The sequence below is a fragment of the Euprymna scolopes genome, chromosome 46, assembly GCF_053919585.1.
Source record: "Euprymna scolopes isolate OS-2025 chromosome 46, ASM5391958v1, whole genome shotgun sequence".
Classification (NCBI taxonomy): Eukaryota; Metazoa; Mollusca; class Cephalopoda; order Sepiida; family Sepiolidae; genus Euprymna; species Euprymna scolopes.
Genome location: NC_136527.1, coordinates 86,287,245 through 86,299,010, shown reverse-complemented (window position 1 = coordinate 86,299,010; position 11,766 = coordinate 86,287,245). Strand labels below are relative to the sequence as shown.

Genomic DNA, 11,766 nt, shown 5'->3' with positions numbered 1-11,766 from the left:
CTTTAGCTTATGTCCCTGATAGTAGCCTCCTACATCAAAGTGGCAATGTGCCTTGTTTGGGGTGGAATGGTAATAAAAAAAAAAAAAAAAAAAAAAAACCCAGTACAGTCTGGAAAACAGGTAGCAGGAAGAGAATTCCAAAAGTCTATCGGTTTGAGGGGAAAAAAAAAACTATTAGGATAGAAAGCTTTCTGGTATTTAGGGATCTCAAAAGTGAAGGGGTGTGATTACATTTAAACTTCGGCATATAGAGAGCGTTCTACTTGTTGAGTACAGGATGGTCTGCTGTGTGATAGACGACCCCGTCCCCATGTGTGTAATGGTGGATGTATTTAATAGCATAGGAATTGAAAAGACAAAAGGTTGCATAATGAAGACGAAAACATACCGTTATATATCAGTGAAAGAAATGCAATTGATTTGCATAAAAATATACATGAAGAAATGATAGAAAGAATAAGAGTTTGTTAGAATAAGTGTTTGTTAGAATAAGAGTTTGTTACTTGCGGTTGACTGGCTAGTCAGGAACGTGGTGGTGGCCCATGGCCCCACCAGAGCGGTGTTTGTCACATCTTGAAAGTCCAGCGCGAAAGAGGAAGAAATATGGGGAACAGGAAGTGACGTAGCTAGGTCGCTCTGAGTTAAAGGGCGACAATCGAGCTAGGCTGGGAGTTTTCAACTCCCACATGCTCCAGTAGTTTCTTCCCCAGAACGGCTGGACTTTGGAATTCCCTTCTGAGTTCCTGCTTTCCCAGCTGTACTGACATGCAGAAGTTCAAGTGTAACGTGAACCAACATCTTGCTGCCCAACTCCCTACATAGTACCCCTGTAGCTTATGTCCCTGATTGTAGCCCCCTACATCAAAGTGGCAGTGTGTCTTGTTTGGGGTGGAATTGTAAAAAAAATTTTTTTTAAAAATCAGTACAGTCTGGAAAACAGGTAGCAGGATTGGTTGTTGGTTGTTTTTATTTTACGGCATATCAACCCTTTTCGGGTTATTTAATGCCGAATCCAAAGATTTTGAAGAAAAAATTTTTTAATAGAATATATTTGTTGTTTTCACGTCGGTTTCTATTCAACCCATCGCAAGGAAAATTAACTGAGACAAATAGCTAGTTTTATTAATGCGTGTACTTTTGTAATGAAAATCACTGGTGACCATGTTTGTACAGGCGGCATATGAAAGGGGTCAACCCTCAATTTGGTCAGGAATGCTGAAAACGAATATTCGTATATTAATTTTAGGTGAGTAAATTAAGAAGTTGTGTATATATATATATATATATATATATATATATAACTACTTCATTTACTCACATAAAATTAATATACGAAAGTATAGATTTATGCATAAACTTTAAGTATTTACTTCAAAACTGCTCAATACGTTGGTAGAGCTCGTTAGTAATTTATGAAATATATATGGCGATTAAGCTACACTGAATATTCGGCGTTTCATCCACTATAGGATTCGTTAGCCTGACGAATCCTATAGTGGATGAAACGCCGAATATTCAGTGTAGCTTAATTGCCATATATATTTCATAAATTAACGAATCCTATAGTGGATGAAACGCCGAATATTCAGTGTAGCTTAATCGCCATATATATTTCATAAATTACTATATATATATATATTTGTTAGTACATTTTCATGTTTTTTTAAAGGTAGATAACTCTTATTTTTATTATCTCCCTTGAGAAAGCACACACACATATATATGTATATATATATATATATACATATATTTGTGAGTATATTTTCATATGGTTTCCTAAAGGAAACTCTGACTTGATTTATCTGCCTTGATTAATATCTGAGAAGTTCTTTTTGTTTTAACTTATTTTAAAGCGTTTATTTACTTTGGAACATAACAAGTGTTCAGGCTCAAATTAGAACAAGACCGAGGTGACTGTCATGAGACCGTCGTCTCCCTGCATATTAAAACAAAGCCAACCTCCATACGTAGTTAATTGTCATGTCGAAAATAGTAATATATCCAAAAATTACGAAAACTCTACAAGTGCAGAGTTCTTTATAGTTCAAACCAATATTAAGTAATTTTTTTTTTTTTTTTTTTTGGCATACATTATTGCTGATATTCATGCTGCTCCTCTTTGATCAAATTGTCTCTAGGATGGATTAGGGTTGGGGGTCAGGGTTAGCCTTTTTTTTTTTATATTTGATATGTAATTCTATGTCGATTTTTTAAATCTTTTTGAATATGCTGAAAACGAATATCACAATTTAATTCGGGGCACATGATGTATAACAAATAGATAACACAGAAAATAGACTTATAGTTTTTAAAGGTTTATTAGAAGAAAAATATGTAACCCACAGTGAGGACCCTAACAGGTACTACCACTCCGGGTCAGAGTGGACCTGGGAGCAATGGTAATTAAAGGGTGGCTCCACACTCCCCAAGCCCGCTTATGGAGCTTTACCATCGGATACAGTTTAAGGTCATATCCAGGACCCTGAAGTGGCGGCGGCTATCCTGTTCTTGTAGAAATTTTGGATGGGAGTGGTCTTCTTCTGGGAGAAGTTTCGGCTGGTTGCTAAATAAAAAGAAAAAAGAGACAAGTTTTAATCCAACGGAAATGGAATCATGTCGTTACAAGTCCGAGTAATTTTGAAATGGATATATCTATAAAAGTGAAAGTGTACAACTTATAGTATAAACCACTGAAATGTTAGATATAGTTTCCTTGGCCATGGATCTAACGTAATAAATTCATATGACCCTTAATCAATAATGGTTAATGTGTCAAAGTTAAAAATAAAGGAAAACATATATATAAGTGTAATTATTACTTCACGCGACAAATAGCTAGGGGGTTGCTTTAATCCACGATGTATTTGTAAGTCATGCCGTGCTTTCTTTTCTCTAGCTTTAATTTAAACCTACGTCACTGCCAGTGGTCATACACGCAAACACGTAACGGGTTCTAGCCTTCCTCCCTGCTACCACGCGTTTTTTCGTTGTTTGGCTCAACACAAAACCCCCAAACTCCCACGGCTAAAATGCTAGTTTTGTACAAAGTACTGAGATGCCAGACAATTATGCTAGTTTAGAACTTTCAGGTCCAAGTAATCAGCCACATTTTTCAGTTTTGGGGCATAAATATTACTGCAAAGGCGTGTAAAGGGCAAACTCGAATTTGAGCGCAATCGTTATTCTAATAATTGCTCATTTTTAATATGCCATTATTATTATCATTTTCTTATATGGATCAGCAAGATATTTTTACTAGTAATAAGTTTATTTTTAGAACAGCTTATCACTTATTCTCTGGTATATTTTTGGTTTTAAAGTATTATTTTAGTATTAGTGTTTAATCTTTCAGTATTTATACAATTTAACATTTTGATATTTACATTTATGTCGAGGTTTAGTGTTTATTATTTGATCGGTTATAACTTAATTTAGCGCTAATTTATAAGTTATGTTTTAGTATCTAATCATGATTTTTTGTTTTTAATTATTAGTTTTAGTTTTTATAGTTATTTAATATATTATAATTTATTAGAATATATTAACAGTAGTAAAATTATATTACTGATCCATAATGAAAATGATAATTATAGCTGGAACAATTACATCGAGAGCATTGCCAGGGCTGCTGCGAGGAAGGTGGGCTCTCTCTACCGTGCTAGAAAACTTCTAACACCCCAAAGTATCCTGTACCTCTCTAACAAGGCCACTATTCGCCCATGTATGGAGTATTGCTGTCATATTTGGGCTGGTGCATCGGCTACTAGTCTCTCGCTCCTTGACAGGGTTCAAAAGAGAGTCGCAAATCTGATAGGCCCTAAACTGGCATCTAAGCTTCAGCCTCTGTCCCATCGTCGAAACGTTGCATCCCTCTGCCTGTTCTACAACTATTATAATGGTGAATGCTCTGATGAACTGCAAGCATTTGTGCCCCCACAACGTAAACACCCTCGACAGACCCGACAAGCTGCAAAATCCCACCCCCCACACTGTAGAGATCCCTACATTTAAAAGATCTTTCTACTCCAGTAGTTTCTTCCCCAGAACTGCTAGAATTTGGAATTCCATTCCAGGTCACTGCTTCCCCAACTGTACTGACATGCATAAGTTCAAGTGCAACGTGAACCAACACCTCCCTGCCCAAATCCCTACATAGTACCCCAGTACCCCAGTAGATGTTTCCCCCTGATAGTGGCAAAGTGCCTTGTTTGAGGTAAAAATGTAATACAATAGTAATGTAAATATTTGTATATAATTACAAAGCATATTGTTCATGCATTTACATACTTTACTTTAGGCAAATCCACATGAACAAGGAAACCTATCTCTCTCGGCAAAAATGAGTTCAAACTGAAGAAATGTTATATATAATTGTTTTCGGCTAACTTTACCAAATCTGTGCGTATGCTAAACATAAGTAAAAAAAACAAGTAATGTTCAACGCTGCAAGAGAACTAGAAAGAGAATAAAAGTTAATAGACAGGATAAAGTCTGGAACAAAAAGAGAAAAAATTAATTAGCAAAATTTATCAGGTGCGAAAAAAGTGAGTAATGTTCAACGGTACTGGAGAACAAGAACAGAAAGGGCCAATTAGAAGCTGGAATCATCAAAAGTCATTAGACAAAAAAGAAATCAAGTAAATAGGATGCCATTTATCAGGTGCTGTAAAGAAATGCTCTTTTAGAATCTTCAAGTCTCAACACTCACTAGTAAAAATAAGTCAAAAACAAGTAATGTTCAACGCTGCAAGAGAACTAGAAAGAGAATAAAAGTTAATAGACAGGATAAAGTCTGGAACAAAAAGAGAAAAAATTAATTAGCAAAATTTATCAGGTGCGAAAAAAAGCGAGTAATGTTCAACGGTACTGGAGAACAAGAAAAGAAAGGGCCAATTAGAAGCTGGAATCATCAAAAGTCATTAGACAAAAAAGAAATCAAGTAAATTAAGAAATTAACTGAAACCCATCTAAAACAAAGCAAATTCAGCAGCTGGTACAAAACAAGTGCTGAAAAGGTGGTTTAGAGTCCTGAAGTCTCAACAATCACTAGAAAATTAGAAATAAATCAAGGTAGTTGTTGCAGCACCACCAAGACACATTGATACAATAAATGAAACCTTTATGAATTCGATGGGAAGTTGGAGTTGCTTATAAAAAAAAAAATATATTATTACTTACTTTAGGAATTTCTGGAACTGCTTCCAAGATGGGGATGAGAGGGGTCATGGGTGTTGCTGCTGCTGGTGCTGAAAACTTGAATAACTTTTTCTTTTTTTTTTAATTGTTTTTTTCTTTTTTTGGTTTGTTTGTTTTATTTATTTTCCTTTATTTCATAGCATTTTATTTTTATGAAATTATTTTTTTGGAAATTATAATTAGGAAATAACAATACTTACTTTATGACTTTCTGGAACTGCATCCAAGATCGGGATGAGAGCGTAACGGCTACTGCTGAAACCTGTAATAACTAGTTGTATTTCACATTATTAGTTTTACATTTTTTTTTTTTTTCAGTATATTTTCCTTTAGATCACAGTATTTTAATTTTTGTGAAATTTTCTTTTTTTAAAAAAATATAATTAGAAGAAGATATCAATACTTACTTTATGACTTTCTGGAACTGCATCCAATATTGGGATGACAGGGTCATGGCTGTTGCTGTTGAAACCTGTAATAACTAGTTGTATTTTGCATTATTATTTTTACATTTTTTTTTTTTCGGTTTATTTTCCTTTAGATCACAGTATTTTATTTTTTGTGAAATTTTCTTTTTTTAAAAAATTATAATTAGAAGAAGATATCAATACTTACTTTATGAGTTTCTGGAACTGCATCCAATATTGGGATGACAGGGTCATGGCTGTTGCTGTTGAAACCTGTAATAACTACTTGTATTTTGCATTATTATTTTTACATTTTGTTTTTGTTTTATTTATGTTACTTTAGTACATTGCATTTTACTGAGTGTATGTTAATTATTTTGTTAATTTTTATTAAAATAAAATACCTGTAACAGAAAAATAATTTTGGTTATGATCATGCATGGGTGAATATTTTCGGTTAGACTTGCTAAAGTTGGTTAAAGGAAATATAAGCAGAAAGGAATTCGTTTTAATCACTAGCAACACAACGAAAGAAATACTTACCTGAGGATTGTGCTGATTCTAACTAGAAGCTGCAGTAATGGAAAAGAGGAAAATTAAACTTGTCAATTACAAAAACTGAAATCGAAAAGAAGAAACGCTTGATGCTTTACTCACCTCTGGCTAGTCGTGGTCGCCATCAAACTGAAAAAGGAGGGAAAGGGTGGAATCCACTCGTTACCAGGTACCGTACAGGAAAGGACAGTCTGGGCAGGTAGGTGATGATCTCCCCAAAGTGGAGCGCTACATAAAACATGCATTGCTACGAACATCCTCCGAAAAAGGCGGTTTCTACTCGGAATAAAAGGCGGAGCAGAAAACGGAAGTGTTCTCTCTACTCAACACGATTCCTAGAGAGATACCACAAGATTGTGCGTGAATGAGGAGGAGGTGATGAAAGCTCACAAAACTGCCATTCCTACTATCGTATCGGATATTATTAATCGGAGGTCCATCATTGCATTACCGCCCCAGCTCGTAGTTGATAGATAGTAGGAATAATATTACCAGCGCCCTTCAGGCAGCTTGTGAGAACACACAAACTAATGGTAGTATTACTCTAGTCGTTCCTGGTCGAATGGAGCCATGCATGCATTATGTAGTAACACGAGCACGTGTCGCCTGATAAGAAAGAGCGTAGGCTCACCCACTTGGGGAGATTCCCTATCCAGACTTGCACCTATTTGTACACCTGGAACCGGACTCAGAACCTCGACAATGAGAAGAGTCAAGGAGAGCAAGGTGTTGAACTACCTAAAGAGGTCACCATATAAAACAAGCGTTGCTGTGAACAACCTTCCAAAACGAGGGAAGGGACTTTTTGTTCTCTCTACCCAACAGGATTCCTAGAGAGATACCACTAGATTGTGCGTGAATGTGGAAGAGCCTATGAAAGCTCACAAAACTGCCATTCCTACTATCGTATCGGATATTATTAATCGGAGGTCCATCATTGCATTACCGCCCCAGCTCGTAGTTGATAGATAGTAGGAATAATATTACCAGCGCCCTTCAAGCAGCTTGTGAGCACACGCAAACTAATAGCAGTATTACTCTAGTCGTCCGTAGTCGAGTGGAGGCACGCGTGCATTACATAGTAGAAACACGAGCACGTGTCGCTCCCTCTTCGGGGGAATTCGGAAAAGTGCACCTTGCGCTGCAGGTATTTGTTGAGCTGGGAGTTGACTCAACACCTCGACACTGAGAAAAGAGCTTTAGAAAAGCTCCAGATTAGTTACCTGCAAAGTCGAGGAAAGTTGGAGGACCAGGCCTGCGAAGGAGAACACACACAATTTGGGCCTTGATGGAAGCACACGGGAGAGAGGGAGGCCCATTTTTCTCTTTCGGGGGAGTGTTCTCCTTCCAGCCTGCTCGAGCACGTATTTTCTGCTTGCCACATGCAAGCATATAAAAAGACGACCAGATGACGGACGCAACAAACTCATGCGGTCATTAACTGGATTTTGATCGGGTTCCGTACAACAAGGTGTTGAACTCCCTAAAGAGGGCACCATATAAAACAAGCGTTGCTGCGAACAACCTTCCAAAACGAGGGAAGGGACTTTTTGTTCTCTCTACCCAACAGGATTCCTAGAGAGATACCACAAGATTGTGCGTGAATGTGGAAGAGCCTATGAAAGCTCACAAAACTGCCATTCCTACTATCGTATCGGATATTACTAATCGGAGGTCCATCATTGCATTACCGCCCCAGCTCGTAGTTGATAGATAGTAGGAATAATATTACCAGCGCCCTTCAAGCAGCTTGTGAGCACACGCACACTAATTGTAGTATTACTCTAGTCGTTCCTGGTCGAATGGAGCCATGCATGCATTATGTAGTAATAAAATAAAATACCTGTAACAGAAAAATAATTCTGGCTATGATCAAGCATGGGTGATTATTTTTGGTTAGACTTGCAAAAGTTGGTTAAAGGAAATATAAGCAGAAAGGAATTCGTTTTAATCACTAGCAACACAACGAAAGAAATACTTACCTGAGGACTTGTGCTGATTCTAACTAGAAGCTGCAGTAATGGAAAAGAGGAAAATTAAACTTGTCAATTACAAAAACTGAAATCGAAAAGAAGAAACGCTTGATGCTTTACTCACCTCTGGCTAGTCGTGGTCGCCATCAAACTGAAAAAGGAGGGAAAGGGTGGAATCCACTCGTTACCAGGTTTCGTACAGGAAAGGACAGTCTGGCCAGGTAGGTGATGATCTCCCCAAAGTGGAGCGCTACATAAAACATGCATTGCTACGAACATCCTCCGAAAAAGGCGGTTTCTACTCGGAATAAAAGGCGGAGCAGAAAACGGAAGTGTTCTCTCTACTCAACACGATTCCTAGAGAGATACCACAAGATTGTGCGTGAATGTGGAAGAGCCTATGAAAACTCACAAAACTGCCATTCCTACTATCGTATCGGATATTATTAATCGGAGGTCCATCATTGCATTACCGCCCCAGCTCGTAGTTGATAGATAGTAGGAATAATATTACCAGCGCCCTTCAAGCAGCTTGTGAGCACACGCAAACTAATGGTAGTATTACTCTAGTCGTTCCTGGTCGAATGGAGCCATGCATGCATTATGTAGTAATAAAATAAAATACCTGTAACAGAAAAATAATTCTGGTTATGATCAAGCATGGGTGAATATTTTTGGTTAGACTTGCAAAAGTTGGTTAAAGGAAATATAAGCAGAAAGGCATTCGTTTTAATCACTAGCAACACAACGAAAGAAATACTTAACTGAGGACTTATGCTGATTCTAACTAGAAGCTGCAGTAATACAAAAGAGGAAAATTAAACTTGTCAATTACAAAAACTGAAACCGAAAAGAAGAAACGCTTGATGCTTTACTCACCTCTGGCTGGTCGTGGTCGCCATCAAACTGAAAAAGGAGGGAAAGGGTGGAATCCACTAGTTACCAGGTACCGTACAGGAAAGGACAGTCTGGCCAGGTAGGTGATGATCTCCCCAAAGTGGAGCGCTACATAAAACATGCATTGCTACGAACATCCTCCGAAAAAGGCGGTTTCTACTCGGAATAAAAGGCGGAGCAGAAAACGGAAGTGTTCTCTCTACTCAACACGATTCCTAGAGAGATACCACAAGATTGTGCGTGAATGTGGAAGAGCCTATGAAAACTCACAAAACTGCCATTCCTACTATCGTATCGGATATTATTAATCGGAGGTCCATCATTGCATTACCGCCCCAGCTCGTAGTTGATAGATAGTAGGAATAATATTACCAGCGCCCTTCAGGCAGCTTGTGAGAACACACAAACTAATGGTAGTATTACTCTAGTCGTTCCTGGTCGAATGGAGCCATGCATGCATTATGTAGTAACACGAGCACGTGTCGCCTGATAAGAAAGAGCGTAGGCTCACCCACTTGGGGAGATTCCCTATCCAGACTTGCACCTATTTGTACACCTGGAACCGGACTCAGAACCTCGACAATGAGAAGAGTCAAGGAGAGCAAGGTGTTGAACTACCTAAAGAGGTCACCATATAAAACAAGCGTTGCTGTGAACAACCTTCCAAAACGAGGGAAGGGACTTTTTGTTCTCTCTACCCAACAGGATTCCTAGAGAGATACCACTAGATTGTGCGTGAATGTGGAAGAGCCTATGAAAGCTCACAAAACTGCCATTCCTACTATCGTATCGGATATTATTAATCGGAGGTCCATCATTGCATTACCGCCCCAGCTCGTAGTTGATAGATAGTAGGAATAATATTACCAGCGCCCTTCAAGCAGCTTGTGAGCACACACAAACTATTTTAGTATTACTCTAGTCATCCGTAGTCAAGTGGAGGCACGCATGCATTACACAGTAGAAACACGAGCACGTGTCGCTCCCTCTTCGGGGAAATTCGGAGAAGCGCACCTTGCACTGCAGGTATTTGTTGAGCTGGAAGTGTGGACTCAACACCCCGACACTGATAAAAGAGCTTTAGAAAGCCTCCAAACCAGTTACCTGCAAAGTCGGGGAAATTTGGAGAAGCAGGCCTGCGGAGGAGAACACGCTCAAATGGGGCCTTGGAAGCAAACGGGAGGGGTTAGGGTTAGGATAAGGGAAAGGGATAGGGTAAGGCCCATTTTTCTTTTTTTGTTCGGGGAATGTTCTCCTTTCAGCCTGCTCCTTCCTTAACACGTCTTCTTTGCTCGCCACATGCAAGCGTATAAAAAGACGACCAGATGACGGACGTCATTTCCTGGATTTTGTTTTGCCAGAGCCCATTTAGCCGTGTAGTTGTTGTTCAACTACAACGTTACACCCCCCTACCACGGTGAGGATAGGGTTGGACTTTAGGGGGGAAAATACACATCCACATTTACTAATCTTACTCTTGCAATGTTGTTGTAATAAACAAAAAATTAGGAAATTCTTTAATGATTGCATTTTCGTAATTTTGGGATATGTTACGATTGTCGACTACAACTCAGTAGCTAGGATTCTTTTTTTTTTTTTTTTTTTTTAAATATCAATTCGAAATGGCGACCGATTCTCTCTTTAACACGGTAAGTTCGGGAAAAGGTGTTATAAATAATAAACTAGACCAAATACTATTAAAAAACCACCGAATATATGTCAAGTTATGTCACGGTAACATATATTGAGCGAATTTCTAAAAGTATTTTGTCTAGTTTATTATTTATTACATCTTTTTCCGAACTTACCGTGTTAAAGATAGAGTCGGTCGCCATTTTGAATTTTCCAATATATCGGTAAACACTGTTTTTTCGAGCTGAATAAACATGTTTAATTTAATAAAAACACGAAAATTATATACAGTTTGGTAAAAAAGTAATTTATCTTGCCTTTGATAACATTTATTTGTTATATATTTGTTTTTTGACAACTGTTTCGAATCTATGTGTCCAGTACTAATACACACCCGGTTATTCTATATTAAATAAATACTGAAATCAAATTATGAATAAAAAAAAATATAAAAAAACTGAACTAATTTGGTGGGCTGAAATAAGGAACCAAGCAGAGAGCCGATGCGAGGTTAAAGAGACAGACAGACAGAGGATGTAGTTGGAGAGATACAGTACAGCTAGATAGATAGACAGACAGACAGACAGAGAAATATTTTTAATTTAAATCTAAATTAACGTCTTCTTATTTAATTTGTTAGGTGAAAGTCTACATATAATATTATTTAAACAAATAAAATGAGTAAACGGTCGGTAATTTCCGTAACGCCGACCACAACACTCGTGAAATTCCGTGGAGACAAGTTCTTCAAGGGAGACAATCAAGATTTCCGATTATCTGCCCTTGATTTCTTAGTCTGGCTTTTGCTTATACGCCATATCAACCCTTTTCCAGGTTATTTAATGGCGATTTCAGTATTTTGGAATGAAAATGCTTTTTATAGAATAATTTTTTTTTTTTTTTTTTTATGATTAAATAAGCGACGTGGTTATTCTATATTAAATAAATGCTGAAATAAAATTATAAATAAATAAAAAAATACAATATAAAACCATCGATAATTTAACACATATTCTCAAACAGAAGATTAATACTCGATTTAAAGTTTGCAGCAAACTATTAAAAATACAACAAATTATAAATAAATATACATTTTATTTGACAAT

General features: G+C 37.4%; 1 long non-coding RNA gene across 1 annotated transcript; it reads right to left on the bottom strand.

The window, feature by feature from the left end:
- Positions 1-2,294: 2,294 nt before the first annotated feature.
- On the bottom strand, positions 2,295-10,776 carry LOC145270584 (uncharacterized). Its single transcript, XR_013865456.1, has 2 exons — positions 5,179-10,776; positions 2,295-2,563 (listed from the first exon to the last, which is right to left on the bottom strand). It is a non-coding gene; the product is annotated as an uncharacterized LOC145270584 (long non-coding RNA).
- Positions 10,777-11,766: the final 990 nt, after the last annotated feature.